The sequence below is a fragment of the Pinus tabuliformis genome, chromosome 6 (genome assembly GCF_031772625.1).
Source record: "Pinus tabuliformis cultivar Carrire ecotype Pingquan chromosome 6, CPIR1, whole genome shotgun sequence".
Lineage (NCBI taxonomy): Eukaryota > Viridiplantae > Streptophyta > Pinopsida > Pinales > Pinaceae > Pinus > Pinus tabuliformis.
This window is the reverse complement of record NC_142292.1, coordinates 1,665,031,350-1,665,043,194: the sequence shown is the minus strand read 5'-3', so window position 1 is coordinate 1,665,043,194 and position 11,845 is coordinate 1,665,031,350.

The following is an 11,845-nucleotide window of genomic DNA, read 5'->3' as shown; positions in this document are numbered from 1 at the left end:
TGTTTGCGTTATGTTTCAATGCGTTGTTATGTAAATTCAATTCATTTTAATGTTGATCTTGTTTAGCAGTTTGCCTTTATGGATCACCACGAGATGTATAATACAACTTCCTAAATGCAGTCTAAGATGATAAGCAAGCTTTTCAATCTTTCAACTTATGAAAATCTTAACTACTGAGGGAAAAGAAAGACATCATCTTTTCACACAGATCATAGAGTACACACTAATGCACTTTTTCCTAAATCAACATGCAAGCTGTCAAAATGCTCATGCACAATGCAGGTATTTCTTTTCTCTTTCTTAATGTTGATGTACTACAAAAAGAAAGCTATTGTATAACTTTGAATTCAATTTCAAGTGAAAGTAAACAATCTTTTGTCCAAAATCAAAAGACACCTTAAGATTTACTTGTTTCGACACTAGAAATACATAAATTCAAACCATATGACGAAAGCAAAAGCTCAATCAGCTATGAACAGCAAACAAACTAACTCTTAAGATCAAAACGACACTTATCACAGGTCTAGATCTAAGAGGTCACAGCAAGACTAGTTCACTTTCGTTATGGGAAACTGTAAATGATATAAGAAATACACAAAGAACAAACACAGTTTCTTTATACAACCGAGGTAGAATAGTGGCAAAGAAAAGTGGTTTCAGATAGGTACATTGACTGATAACAGGCTGCAAAAACAGGGATGAAAACAGGGCAACAAACAGCAGGGAACCCCAGTTGCACAAGGCAAAACTGTTTCAGTGCAGGTAGTACACTGTCAGTTTGACATTCAGCGTAGGTAGCCCCTTCGGGATCTGCGATGAAATGCAGACTGCCTTCACAGTGCCTGCAATGAACAGAGAAACTCTCGTTTCTCTTGGTTTCCGGGTCACAGATTGCTCAAAAATCCACAGTTTTTGGCCAAATCAAAAGCTATCAATCAAGTACACACTAAAGGGTAATTAGGAGGATGAAAAGCTATCACTAAGATCTGTTCAGAGTCCTTGTGGATCAGCTCTTCAAATCATAAACATGCCCAGAAACTGAGCTAGAGTAGCTGCCCTCTACTTTGCATTTGAAAGATCCAAATGCAGTTCGATTCGATACTCCCTGTGTTTATGAAATGAATAGCAAAAACACAAACAACCAACAAGATACGATCCCCAGTGGAGTTGCCAATTTGTTGTTGGGAAAAGTATCCAATACAGAATGACCCTATCCCACTCTAAGGGTGATAGTACCTCAGCAACAATCAAAGCAAAGCTATTTGAGATTACTTCTTTATGAGATGTAAAAGAGGGGAGAAAGAGATCCACTAACCGATGTCTTTCGCTAATGATTGATCCAATCTTCTCTCTTTGCTACTTGCTCCCAGCTCCTTGCTCTTTCACTGGCCCAGCTACAACAAGATCCTGCAAAATGGCAAGAGAGGGAAACTACAAGAAGCATACATTCATAATTGATTCAAGGATTAGAATAAATCAAATACACAAGTATAGCAACACATCATTGAGACACATGTATATAGAATAACCTCAAATGCTTTATTAATGGAAGAAGTAAAGTTCAGGAAGTGATACAACCATAAGAGGCCCAATCCAACATCACCTCCCAGCAGAAAGAAATCTCCTCTTCACCTCCTTCAAAGCAAATCACCCAATAGTTCTAAACTCAAACCAACAACACTTCCTTACATTCACCAGATTCCAGCCTCCCTAGACCTCATGAGAGAGATCTATATATAGGAGTTTTGGAGAAAGGATGAGTCAGCTTGAATCTGGCATGAAGCTGACTAGTGTCCTCTCTCACTTCAGTTATTCTTCAGTTCTTGAGTCCACTTGGAGGTTCTTGCTTCCACTTGGAGATCTAGACCCTCTTACTCATCACCAGTCGAATTCCTTGATCCAAGTGTCATTTTGGAAGCTTCCTGGGCATTGACACCTTGAGGAATGACTGTGCCACATGTCCCAACTCGCCCAGCGCAGGTAGCCTTCTTTGCAGTTGACATTCAACGCAGGTAGACAGTGGAGCAGTTGACATTCAGCGCAGATGCTCAGTGGAGCAGTTGACATGATCCAGAATTGCCTTGTTTTTGAGTGTTTTCAGGTGGAGAACTTTTATTCAGTGCTGTGGTTTGCTGACCTTGTTCCTCTAGGGGTAGGAACAACATGTTTAGGGACTTTGGATCCCTTAAATTATGGACATTTCATGCTTCATGCTGTAAGGCACAAAAATGTCTATAACACAATGGCTCAACAATCTTTTCATATTTTACAAGTCAGTTGAAAAGAGCTTAAAGGAGACTCGTCTTTGAGGAACGAGTGATAAAATTCGGTAGCAGCTGATTCCAGGTAAAGTTTGGAATTTTCCAATCACGACATTGTTACAAGGATAACTAACAGGATCACTCTTCGCAGTTGTTCCTCAAAAGGGGTAAACAATCAAGTGGAGGTGAATGATCGGCCAATACAGAGTGGAGGTAATGATGAGAACACGACCAAGGCTTTAAAGGCTGAAGTACTACATTCACGATGGTTATTTACCGAGAAATAGTTCATTTTTTAATGAGCTTAAATGCAGGGAGAAACATTTGCTCATGAATTATGTTTATTTTTGAACGTGCTTGAACTGTGTGCTAAGACTGCTCGATTAATCCAGTCGTATAATAAGAATGTCTCATATATGAAAACGACAATTTTTAGAGTTTTACCCCACATCCTTTCTTTATGCAAGTTAGGAAACGACCAATCCTACGAGTTTAAAGTGTTAGAGGACCTACAAATTTAAAAAATAAATGGTCGCTCTTCGCTTGCACTCCAAAAGGTTTGCATGCCCCCAGGTATAAAATAAAGCTTCAAGGTCACCTTTTATTCTACCGACAAAACATTTGTTTTATCAGGAAAGGTCTACCTCTTTCAGGTTACCAAAGATTGTTCTATTCACAGCGCAAACAAAACACTTCTTCAACGATGTCTACCGAAATAGACAAAGGTGAGACAATCCATGCACAATCTGCATCTGTGAAGCTACATAACTTCACTCACTCTATTAGTGTGTACCTATTGTGCTATACAACACCCCCCCCCCCGATTTCAGTTTTTTAAATCTTAGTCTTATATTGCCAAATAAGACATGGGTCCCCTTTAGAATATGAATAAAAGCAAAAAAACTTTTGAGTAAAATAAAATTCATATAAAAATTGCTTTATCAGTATTAAGGACCGCTCATCGCAAATCATAATTCTTTAGAACCCATGAACATCCATTTAGAAAGGTGCAATGTGATTAGAATCATAATAAAACCCTCATTGCGAAGTTTTATCGAAGTAAGCCATTTATAAGTATGATGTGATAAAACTATCATGTTGCGCACATCATATATCCCAAGGGATGACTTATAGCGTTTCATTGAAATCTTGTGATGCGATAAGGCTATCACAATCAAATATCGCTGATTCTTAGAAAATCATCTAAAAAACTCCATTGAATTCTGATGCGATTTAATTATTGCATATCGTGCTCTTGATAAAAGAGAGTTATAAAATACTTTGAATACATGGGGTATAGGGATTAATTGATTATAAAGAAATAACGTGATTTACCAAGTTTTAAACCCACTGTCTCCACATGCCAGCTCAGCACTCATCGCAATTGCAACTATGTAAACAAACCTTTTGAGCATGGCGCTTGTAACTGCCGATTTGCGATACACGATTATTACACAAATATTAAAATAATACAATCGCAAATCGCAGAGTCACGACACCTATTCTAGAAAGGACAGTTACAAAAATTGTGATTCCACATATGGCTTCAACATTAAAGTTTCACATTGGAAGTTACAGTAAAACATTAAGGAGCAGTTATTGTTAAGTCCTTTAAGGATTTCATCTGTGGTAGCTATGTACAATATAAGATCTTTGGCATCTAATGCACGTAATTGATTTCGATCTATAATTTGTGTATTATCTCCTCTCAAGTTTTTTGATTGTTACACTCTTCTTCCTCATTTCGCAGTGCTGATCTAGAATCACACAGTTGGGCAAGATGTCAAAGAAATATCGGAAGGCAAAGGCCCCCATTATAGTGGAATAAGGACCAGCAACATTGTTGTTAATTGCAAATACTACCTATCGAGGCCTTGGTAAAATAAATTGGGAAGGAATATATGCTTTACTTGAAGCAAAAAATCCAATGGAGATAGAAGAAGAAGCAACAGCTGATGGAACTGGTCGAAGAACAAGCACGCTCAATGATTTGGCCGGCTCCTTCCTCCATAGAATATCAGCCAGAGCAAAATTTTTACAATATAATGATCTAGTGAGATGGGTAATCAAAAGTATTAATATCATAGACACAACTTTCTTCACAGCTGATGGGAGGATGTTCAGGACATTCAAACCTGAAGATGCCAAGAGAATGTATCACTTGTCGAATCCCCAGCGACATTAGAAAAAATCATTCCTGGAAGATTTCACTAAGGAGAATGACATATAGTTAGACCCTATCAAACAGTGGAGGTATTCTCCAAACAAGCATAAACATGAATCCTGTGGTATGTACTCTCTGGACTCCTTAGCATCTCCATATTGTTAAGCTGCTGTTATGGTATGTAGGTTCTTTCGAAGCCCCGATTCTGCTAGATTTTCTATAGAAATGGTTCCATTAATAGAAGCAACAATCAACTCCTTTGTTATGGATTGGGCAACCATTCTATCAGATAAAATGGCCAGTCAAATACTAGCTTATAGAGGCAATACATTTGTCTCCACTAGAATTGTGCCCCCATTCTATATGAGCGCCTACATAATGGACACAATCTATTTTAATTCCAACTTTCGCATCCTAGGCTGGAAATGGAATGTTCAAGATCCAACCCCCATTCATATTTATCAGAAATATTTATGGAAGTTTGACTACAAGAATCATTTATACAGGATTTGCCATGGTTTCATTTTACCTGTCCATCAAGCCATCTTTGATAAACCTGCTCCTCGACTGCCTGACAAGGCTAGCATTGACTTAACTTCAATCGACAGTTAGTTCGGGGAGGAGAAGTTCACTTATATTAGGGTTTTTGGTAGTATTAGAGTCCCTCATGTCCTTCCACTCTACATCCCTGATAAGCTATTATGTAGGGAAATAGCTTACCAGACAGTGGAAAAAGGGATGTCTAGAAACCTTAAAGACTCAAGAAACAAGTATGGCCTCCATTTGCCCTCCACTGTGGCACTTACACATTGCATGATTTCAAACATGCTGAGAAAGTAGTAGAGAAAACAAAGGACCTGGGTCTAGCGGTTATTCCTAAAAGACAATATGATCCAAATAAGGTCACTTTCAATTTCACCAGTCAGGTGAAAATTAGTAAATTTATATGTGAGAAGGATGAGTTTGATGACTTATTCACTTCAGCGAAGTTGTTCTCACAAGTAAGTCATTTGGAAAAATTCAAATTGGTAGCTAAGAATATGGAAAGATTTGTGGAATACAGGACACAGAGGTTACTAACAGTACCTCTTGATTTATTAAGTACTACCCCTATTGTTTAGCAAGTAGATCACAACAAGGAGAAGACTATTTAAGAGATTTCTAGGGAAGGGGAAATAGGTGGAAAGACCAGTGAACCCCTTAGCACAGATGTTCATATTGACCCCGTCTTGATAAAAGAATGGGAGCAATTTGATCAGCAGATCAAAAGCCATAGCGACCCCCAAAACATTACCACATAAACATCGACCGTGACACAAGGACCTACCATTCCTGATAGTGTGATTGAAGTAATACCCAGTAAAGACATAGCTCATAAAGAGATTGAAATAATCCCTGAAAACCCTTAAGGAGAAATTACATTGAATATTGAGGAAATACTACCATTGGATGTATTTTACAATCCAAAACATAGGGCTATAGTCAAGAGGCAGAGACAAACGAGTAAAATAGACCAGACTTCATCCACAGCTCCTGAGTCTGAATTTATGAATGTTTTATGGAAGGATTCAGAGGTCAATCCTTCTGAGGATTTGACTAAGTTATCCCAATTTGTAGGGGCATACACAACTGCTACAATTGATAAGGAAAATATTTGAGGAACCAATTTTTCAAAGAAAAGGATCAAAATATTAATCAGCTTGAAGAACAATTGGCAAAAGAAAAACCAAAGAACGAGCAGCTTGAGAAACAATTAAATCTGGAGAAACAGACATGCCATCCAAAAACAACAATAGTTGTCTCAAGAGCTCGAACAGGTTCAATTGACACATCAAAAAGAAATCAAGACTAAAGAAGAGAAAATCACACAGCTACAACTCTGTATAGAACAATTCAGAGATTATCCCAAAGTTGAGGAATTTCAGAAGGAAGCCCTAGAAGCAAATAAAGCCTTATCTCAACAGCTCAATCTACTTTGCCATAAAATATCTCTTATCTACCCATTATGCATCATAACTACATCATTGATCGATCAAGCAGTTAATACCAGATTAGAATTTGAGGATGTAGATGTGAAGGTCAAAAGTTACCTCTCCTGGCAAAGCACAATAGAAGGAATAACTGCTAACCTACCAAAAATTCAAGAGTCACATAAAGAAATATTGTTTTCGGAGTGGGAAACACAACTGGTAAAGGTAGAAAGGGCTACCTCCAGGGCTAGGTCTACAATGAATAATGTGATTAAAATGATAAATGATGGTTTATATGGAGCGAATTTAATTTCCGATTGTTCCCCAGGTAATCTTCCAAAGGCGAAAGTGTTAGAAAATCAACAGAAGCGAGATTTGGCCACCAAAGAGGAACTCAATAGAATACAAAGCCTTAACTGGGATGCGTACTGGTCCTTTTTGGTCAAGCCGCACAGCCAATACATGACCATCAAATGCCTTTCCGATGTTGTTGATCACAAGATCCCGGAGCTTTCAGATGCCACATACACGGGAAAACTACATTCTAGGATGAGTCACCCTCTGGAAATTCAAAACATGCTTTCAATTTGTCAGTTGTGAATACATGAGAAGAAATAGATACGAAGAACCTTTTCAGATGCAATCGCATTACTACTTTTTCAATTCAAATCCCAGATTTTAATGTTGGTGGTTCCAACAACTCTCAACAATTTTTGTAGACATTTTGTTTTAATTCTATTATATAAACCATTTCATGTTATTGGAGAAAGGGTCGTCGATTTGTACAAAAACTAGACTTGAGAAGTTGCACTTCTGCACTTCTCAATTTATTTTTTGTAAGTAGTGGATCAAGGTTTTAGATTTTTGTGAAATAACTTTTTCAAGACCCGCATTTTTGTATCTCTTGGAAGTTTCTGGAATAAAAAGGTGGAATCAGAATGTTACTTACATATCAAGACTCAAATTCATGTGGTATTTCTATCACTGTTCTTTTTGTATTTTTCTTTATGTAATTAGCATTTCATTTAATTTTCTATTGTTGATGTATTAACATACTTTAAGCATTTCTATATTGAGTCACCTCTGAACAATTTAGAATTGTTATATTAAAGATATATGTTAGCAATAAATACCAGTAGGTCATGCGATATGTTTTCATAATTACTTTGTTTAATTTCTTAAACAATGTAATGATTATTTAAATGCATCTTCCTATGGATAAGTAAACCATCTATATGATTATTTGTCTGCTAGGAGTTATAAAAAATCGCATTGTTATAAGATTACCCGGGTTATATAGATATATGTGTATATTTTCAGAGTTATAGATTAAATTACCTATCATCTTCGTTATGCATTTAAAACACTCATTCATCAAACCATACATTATTGGGAAACTAGTCCCATAACATCCAGTCAGATCCACCACTCCAAACAGAAAAGGAGATGTACTAAGGTCCGGACCGGGTGGTTATGCTCAATGTTGATGCTACAATTTTAGAGGCCTCAACAATACCATAGTCAAAACTGGGTAGTGCCTCTAAGGTACCATAGAAGATCCTTAGATTCCCTCGAAAATAGTTTGGTTGGCCTAACCATAGCTTGGCTTAGTTGGTTGACTCCATAGCACATCTGGTCGTGTGTTCACAAGATACATTAGTGAACCCACCAACTGCCGGTAAACAGTAGCATCTACTTCCTCACCTAAAGTGGCATCCTCTTTCCTATAGTTGGTTGCCATATGTGTCTCCATGAGTTTGCAACTATCCATGCAAAACTTATGAAGTATCCCATTGGCTTACTTTCCCTAAGAGACAAACAATTTCCCATTTCATTTGCATACTTCCAATCTGGGGAAGTAGTGCATGAGACCCATGTCATTCTTTTCAAACTCTCTTGCAAGGTCCTCCTTGCAAGATTTGATCAGCTTCTCATAACTAATTTAAATCGAGTCATCAACATATATGATAATAATAAAAAAATTTACCTTTTACTAAGTTATGCCAGAGGTTTGCATCTGCTTCACTTTTGGTGAAGCCCAAACTAGTGAGATAATTATTTATCATGGTGTACCAAGAACATGGTGCTTTGTTGAGACCGAATAATGCTTGCTTGAGTCTGCACACATCAGTCTCCTGATTAAAAGTCTCCATGCCTTTTGGTTGCTCAATATAGAACTCATATTTGATAACACCATTGAGGAATGTTGTTTCTACATCCATCTACTAGATCTTCCACCCCATCTATGTAGCTAGAGCAATAATTGATCTAATGGATGAGTACCTCTCTACAGGAGAAACTTGCACTTTATAGTCAATCCCCTCAACTTGAGAGTACCCCTTGGCCACAAATTCGGCCTTGTACTTTTATATGATTCTATCTACTGCATGCTTTACCTTGAATATCCATCTCAAACCCACAATTGATTTATATGTTGGTCTTGAGACCACCTCCCAAACACTATTCTTTACAATGGATTCATATTCCTCCACCATTTCATCAACCCATACAAGTTTCTATATTTCTTCCCTCAAGGAGGATGGCTTAGTCTCTACAAGCTCAATCATTAGAGCCATGTAGCCAATGTACTCATCTGGTGATCTTCTCTACTTGCATTGATTTGAAGGAGCACCCTATAGGTTTTAACCCGATACATAAATTACCTGCATACGAATTCTAAAACACAGAAAATAAACAATACGAGAGCATAACACATAAAACACATATACACAGAGATTTTTCCCAGGATCCCCAAACCGGGACTACCAGATTGATTTTTCATTATCTCCTTTCATTGTTACAATACTTATTTATATATGCCGAAGCATCCAATACCATCGACCAAAAAACATCGCATCCAAAACCATGGATCGAAAGCCATCGCATCCAAAACCATGTGTGAAAAATCATGCACAAAACCATAGGTAGGTCTGAGCAACCTAATATAGGGTCCAAAAAAAAAAAATTCCACGGCGCTGCCCCAGACCCCATAGAGTGGGGTTACTTGCAACCCTCAAATCCCCTGTGACCCCCCTGCTACGCAATCGGTGCAACGAAGGGGGTGCTCTGTCCCCCTTCCAACCCCCCAGTTAACTACGTGGGCTAGTTGTGGAAAGAATATAACATAACCCAACATTCTCCCACTTGTTGTTTTCTTTCCACAGGGGGCGAAAAGAGAGCTTAGTCATTTATCCAGCCCTACAATGCCCATTGTTTCTATACACCAAGAGAACTTCTTAGAGCTCACATATTTTGTCAATGAATCTACAGTATTCTTCAAAGTGTCCACCTTTACCAGCAACACCTTTTTGTCTTCTATCATATCCCTCACAAAGTGATACTGAACATCAATGTGCTTTGTCTTTGAATGATATGCAGGGTTCTTTGTCAAGAAAATTGCACTTTGGCTGTCACAGTCTATCCTTATAGCTCCCTGTACTAACCCCATACTTGAACACAATCTCTACAACCAAATTGCTTCCTTGCTTGCATGAGTGGCTGCCATGTATTCTGCTTCTGTAGTTGATAGTGCCACTACAGATTGTTTCTTACTCATCCAACTGACTGCACCTCCAAATAGGTTAAACACATACCCACTTGTATATCTTCTTTGATCCAAATCTCCAGCCCAAACTGCATCAACAAAGCCACAAATATTCAACACTTTATCCAATCCTGGTCTCCCTTGGTAGAACAAACCATAATCACTAGTGCCACGCAAATACCTGAAAACCCGCTTCACTACTTTCCAGTGCTCCTTCCCTGGTTTTGACATAAACCTGCTCAATACTCCCACTACATGTGCAATTTATGGTCTAGTACAAACCATCACATACATCAGGCTATCAATCGCACTTGTATATGGAACACGGGACATGTCCTCTTCCTCTTCTTATGCCTTGGGACATTGTTCAACAAATAACTTTACACCTATAGGAATACGAACCTTCACTGGTTTATTATCCCTCATATTAAACCTATGCAATATTATCTCGATATACTTCCTCTAGTTTAACCAGAGCTTCCTCTTTATCCAATCTCTTTTAATTTCCATGCCCAAAATATAGTTTGTAGCACCAATATCTTTCATGTTGAATTTGGAGGACAAATGGGTCTTAAAATCCTAGATAATTTCTTTGTCATTTCCAACCAGCAACACATCATCCACTTACAAGACAAGATAAATAACACGGTCACCAATTAATTTAAAATACACACAGTGATTTGCTTCGCTTCTGGTGAAGCTAAGTCCCCATATAAATTTATCAAACTTATGATACCACATCCTTGGTGACTGTTTTAACCTATACATAGACTTCTTTAACTTGCATACGAGTTCTTTCTTACCCTTCACCGCAAAACCTTCAAGTTGCTTCATGTAGATCTCCTCTTCCAAATCCCCTTGAAGAAATGTTGTATCCACATCCATCTGTTCTACCTCAAAATCAAAAGCAGTAGCAACATATAAAAGTAATCTAATAGAACTTACCTTGGCAACTGGAGAAAAAATATCACCAAAATCAATTCCTGGCACCTAGGAATAAGCTTTTGCTACCAACCAAGCTTTTTATTTCGCCACCTTTCCTTCTGCATTTGTCTTTTTCTTGAACACCCATTTGCTGCCAATGGGTTTCCTTCTAGCCAACAACTCCACCAAATACCAAGCCCCATTTTTGTGCAAAGATGCCATTTCATCAACCATGGCCTCCTTTCAGAGTTTTCCATCCTCTGAATCTACTGCTTCCTTCACAGTTCTAGGCTCATCATCAGTAATAGATAAAGAAAAAATTGAACATAAAGCAGATGGACTATACCTTTCTGGCTGCCTTCTTTCTCGAACTGATCTTCTCACACCTGGAGTTTGTGACTCCTCATCTTCTGATTCCTCCTTGGCTGTAGAGTTTGGTTCTTCCTCCTTGAGCTCAAAATCTATCTTCTCAGGTTCCTTTGGTTGGACTTCATGTTTAATAACATCTTTCACCTCTCTGAACACCACATCTCAGCTGTACAAAACCTTCCTTGTTACTGGGTTCCAAAGCTTATAACCCTTTAAACCATCCTTATACCCAATAAAGATGCACTTTTCAGATTTACTATCCAACTTGGTTCCTTTCTCCTTTGGAACATGTACATATGCATCACATCCAAATACCCTCAGATGTGAAAGAGAAGGTTTCTTACCAGTCCATACCTCTTGTGGAGTCTTACCTTCCAATGTTGATGAAGGTGATCTGTTGACTAGGTAACATGCAGTCTCCACTGCCTCTGTGGAGGATTCTTGTATTAACAAGGCAACACTGAGCATGCTTCTTGCCCTTTCCATCAATGTCTTATTCATTCTTTCTGCAACTCAATTTTGCTTAGGTGTATATGGAGTAGTCTTCCACCATGCTATACCATACTTCTTAAAGAATTCTTCAAATTCCTTGTTGCAAAACTCTCCACCATTA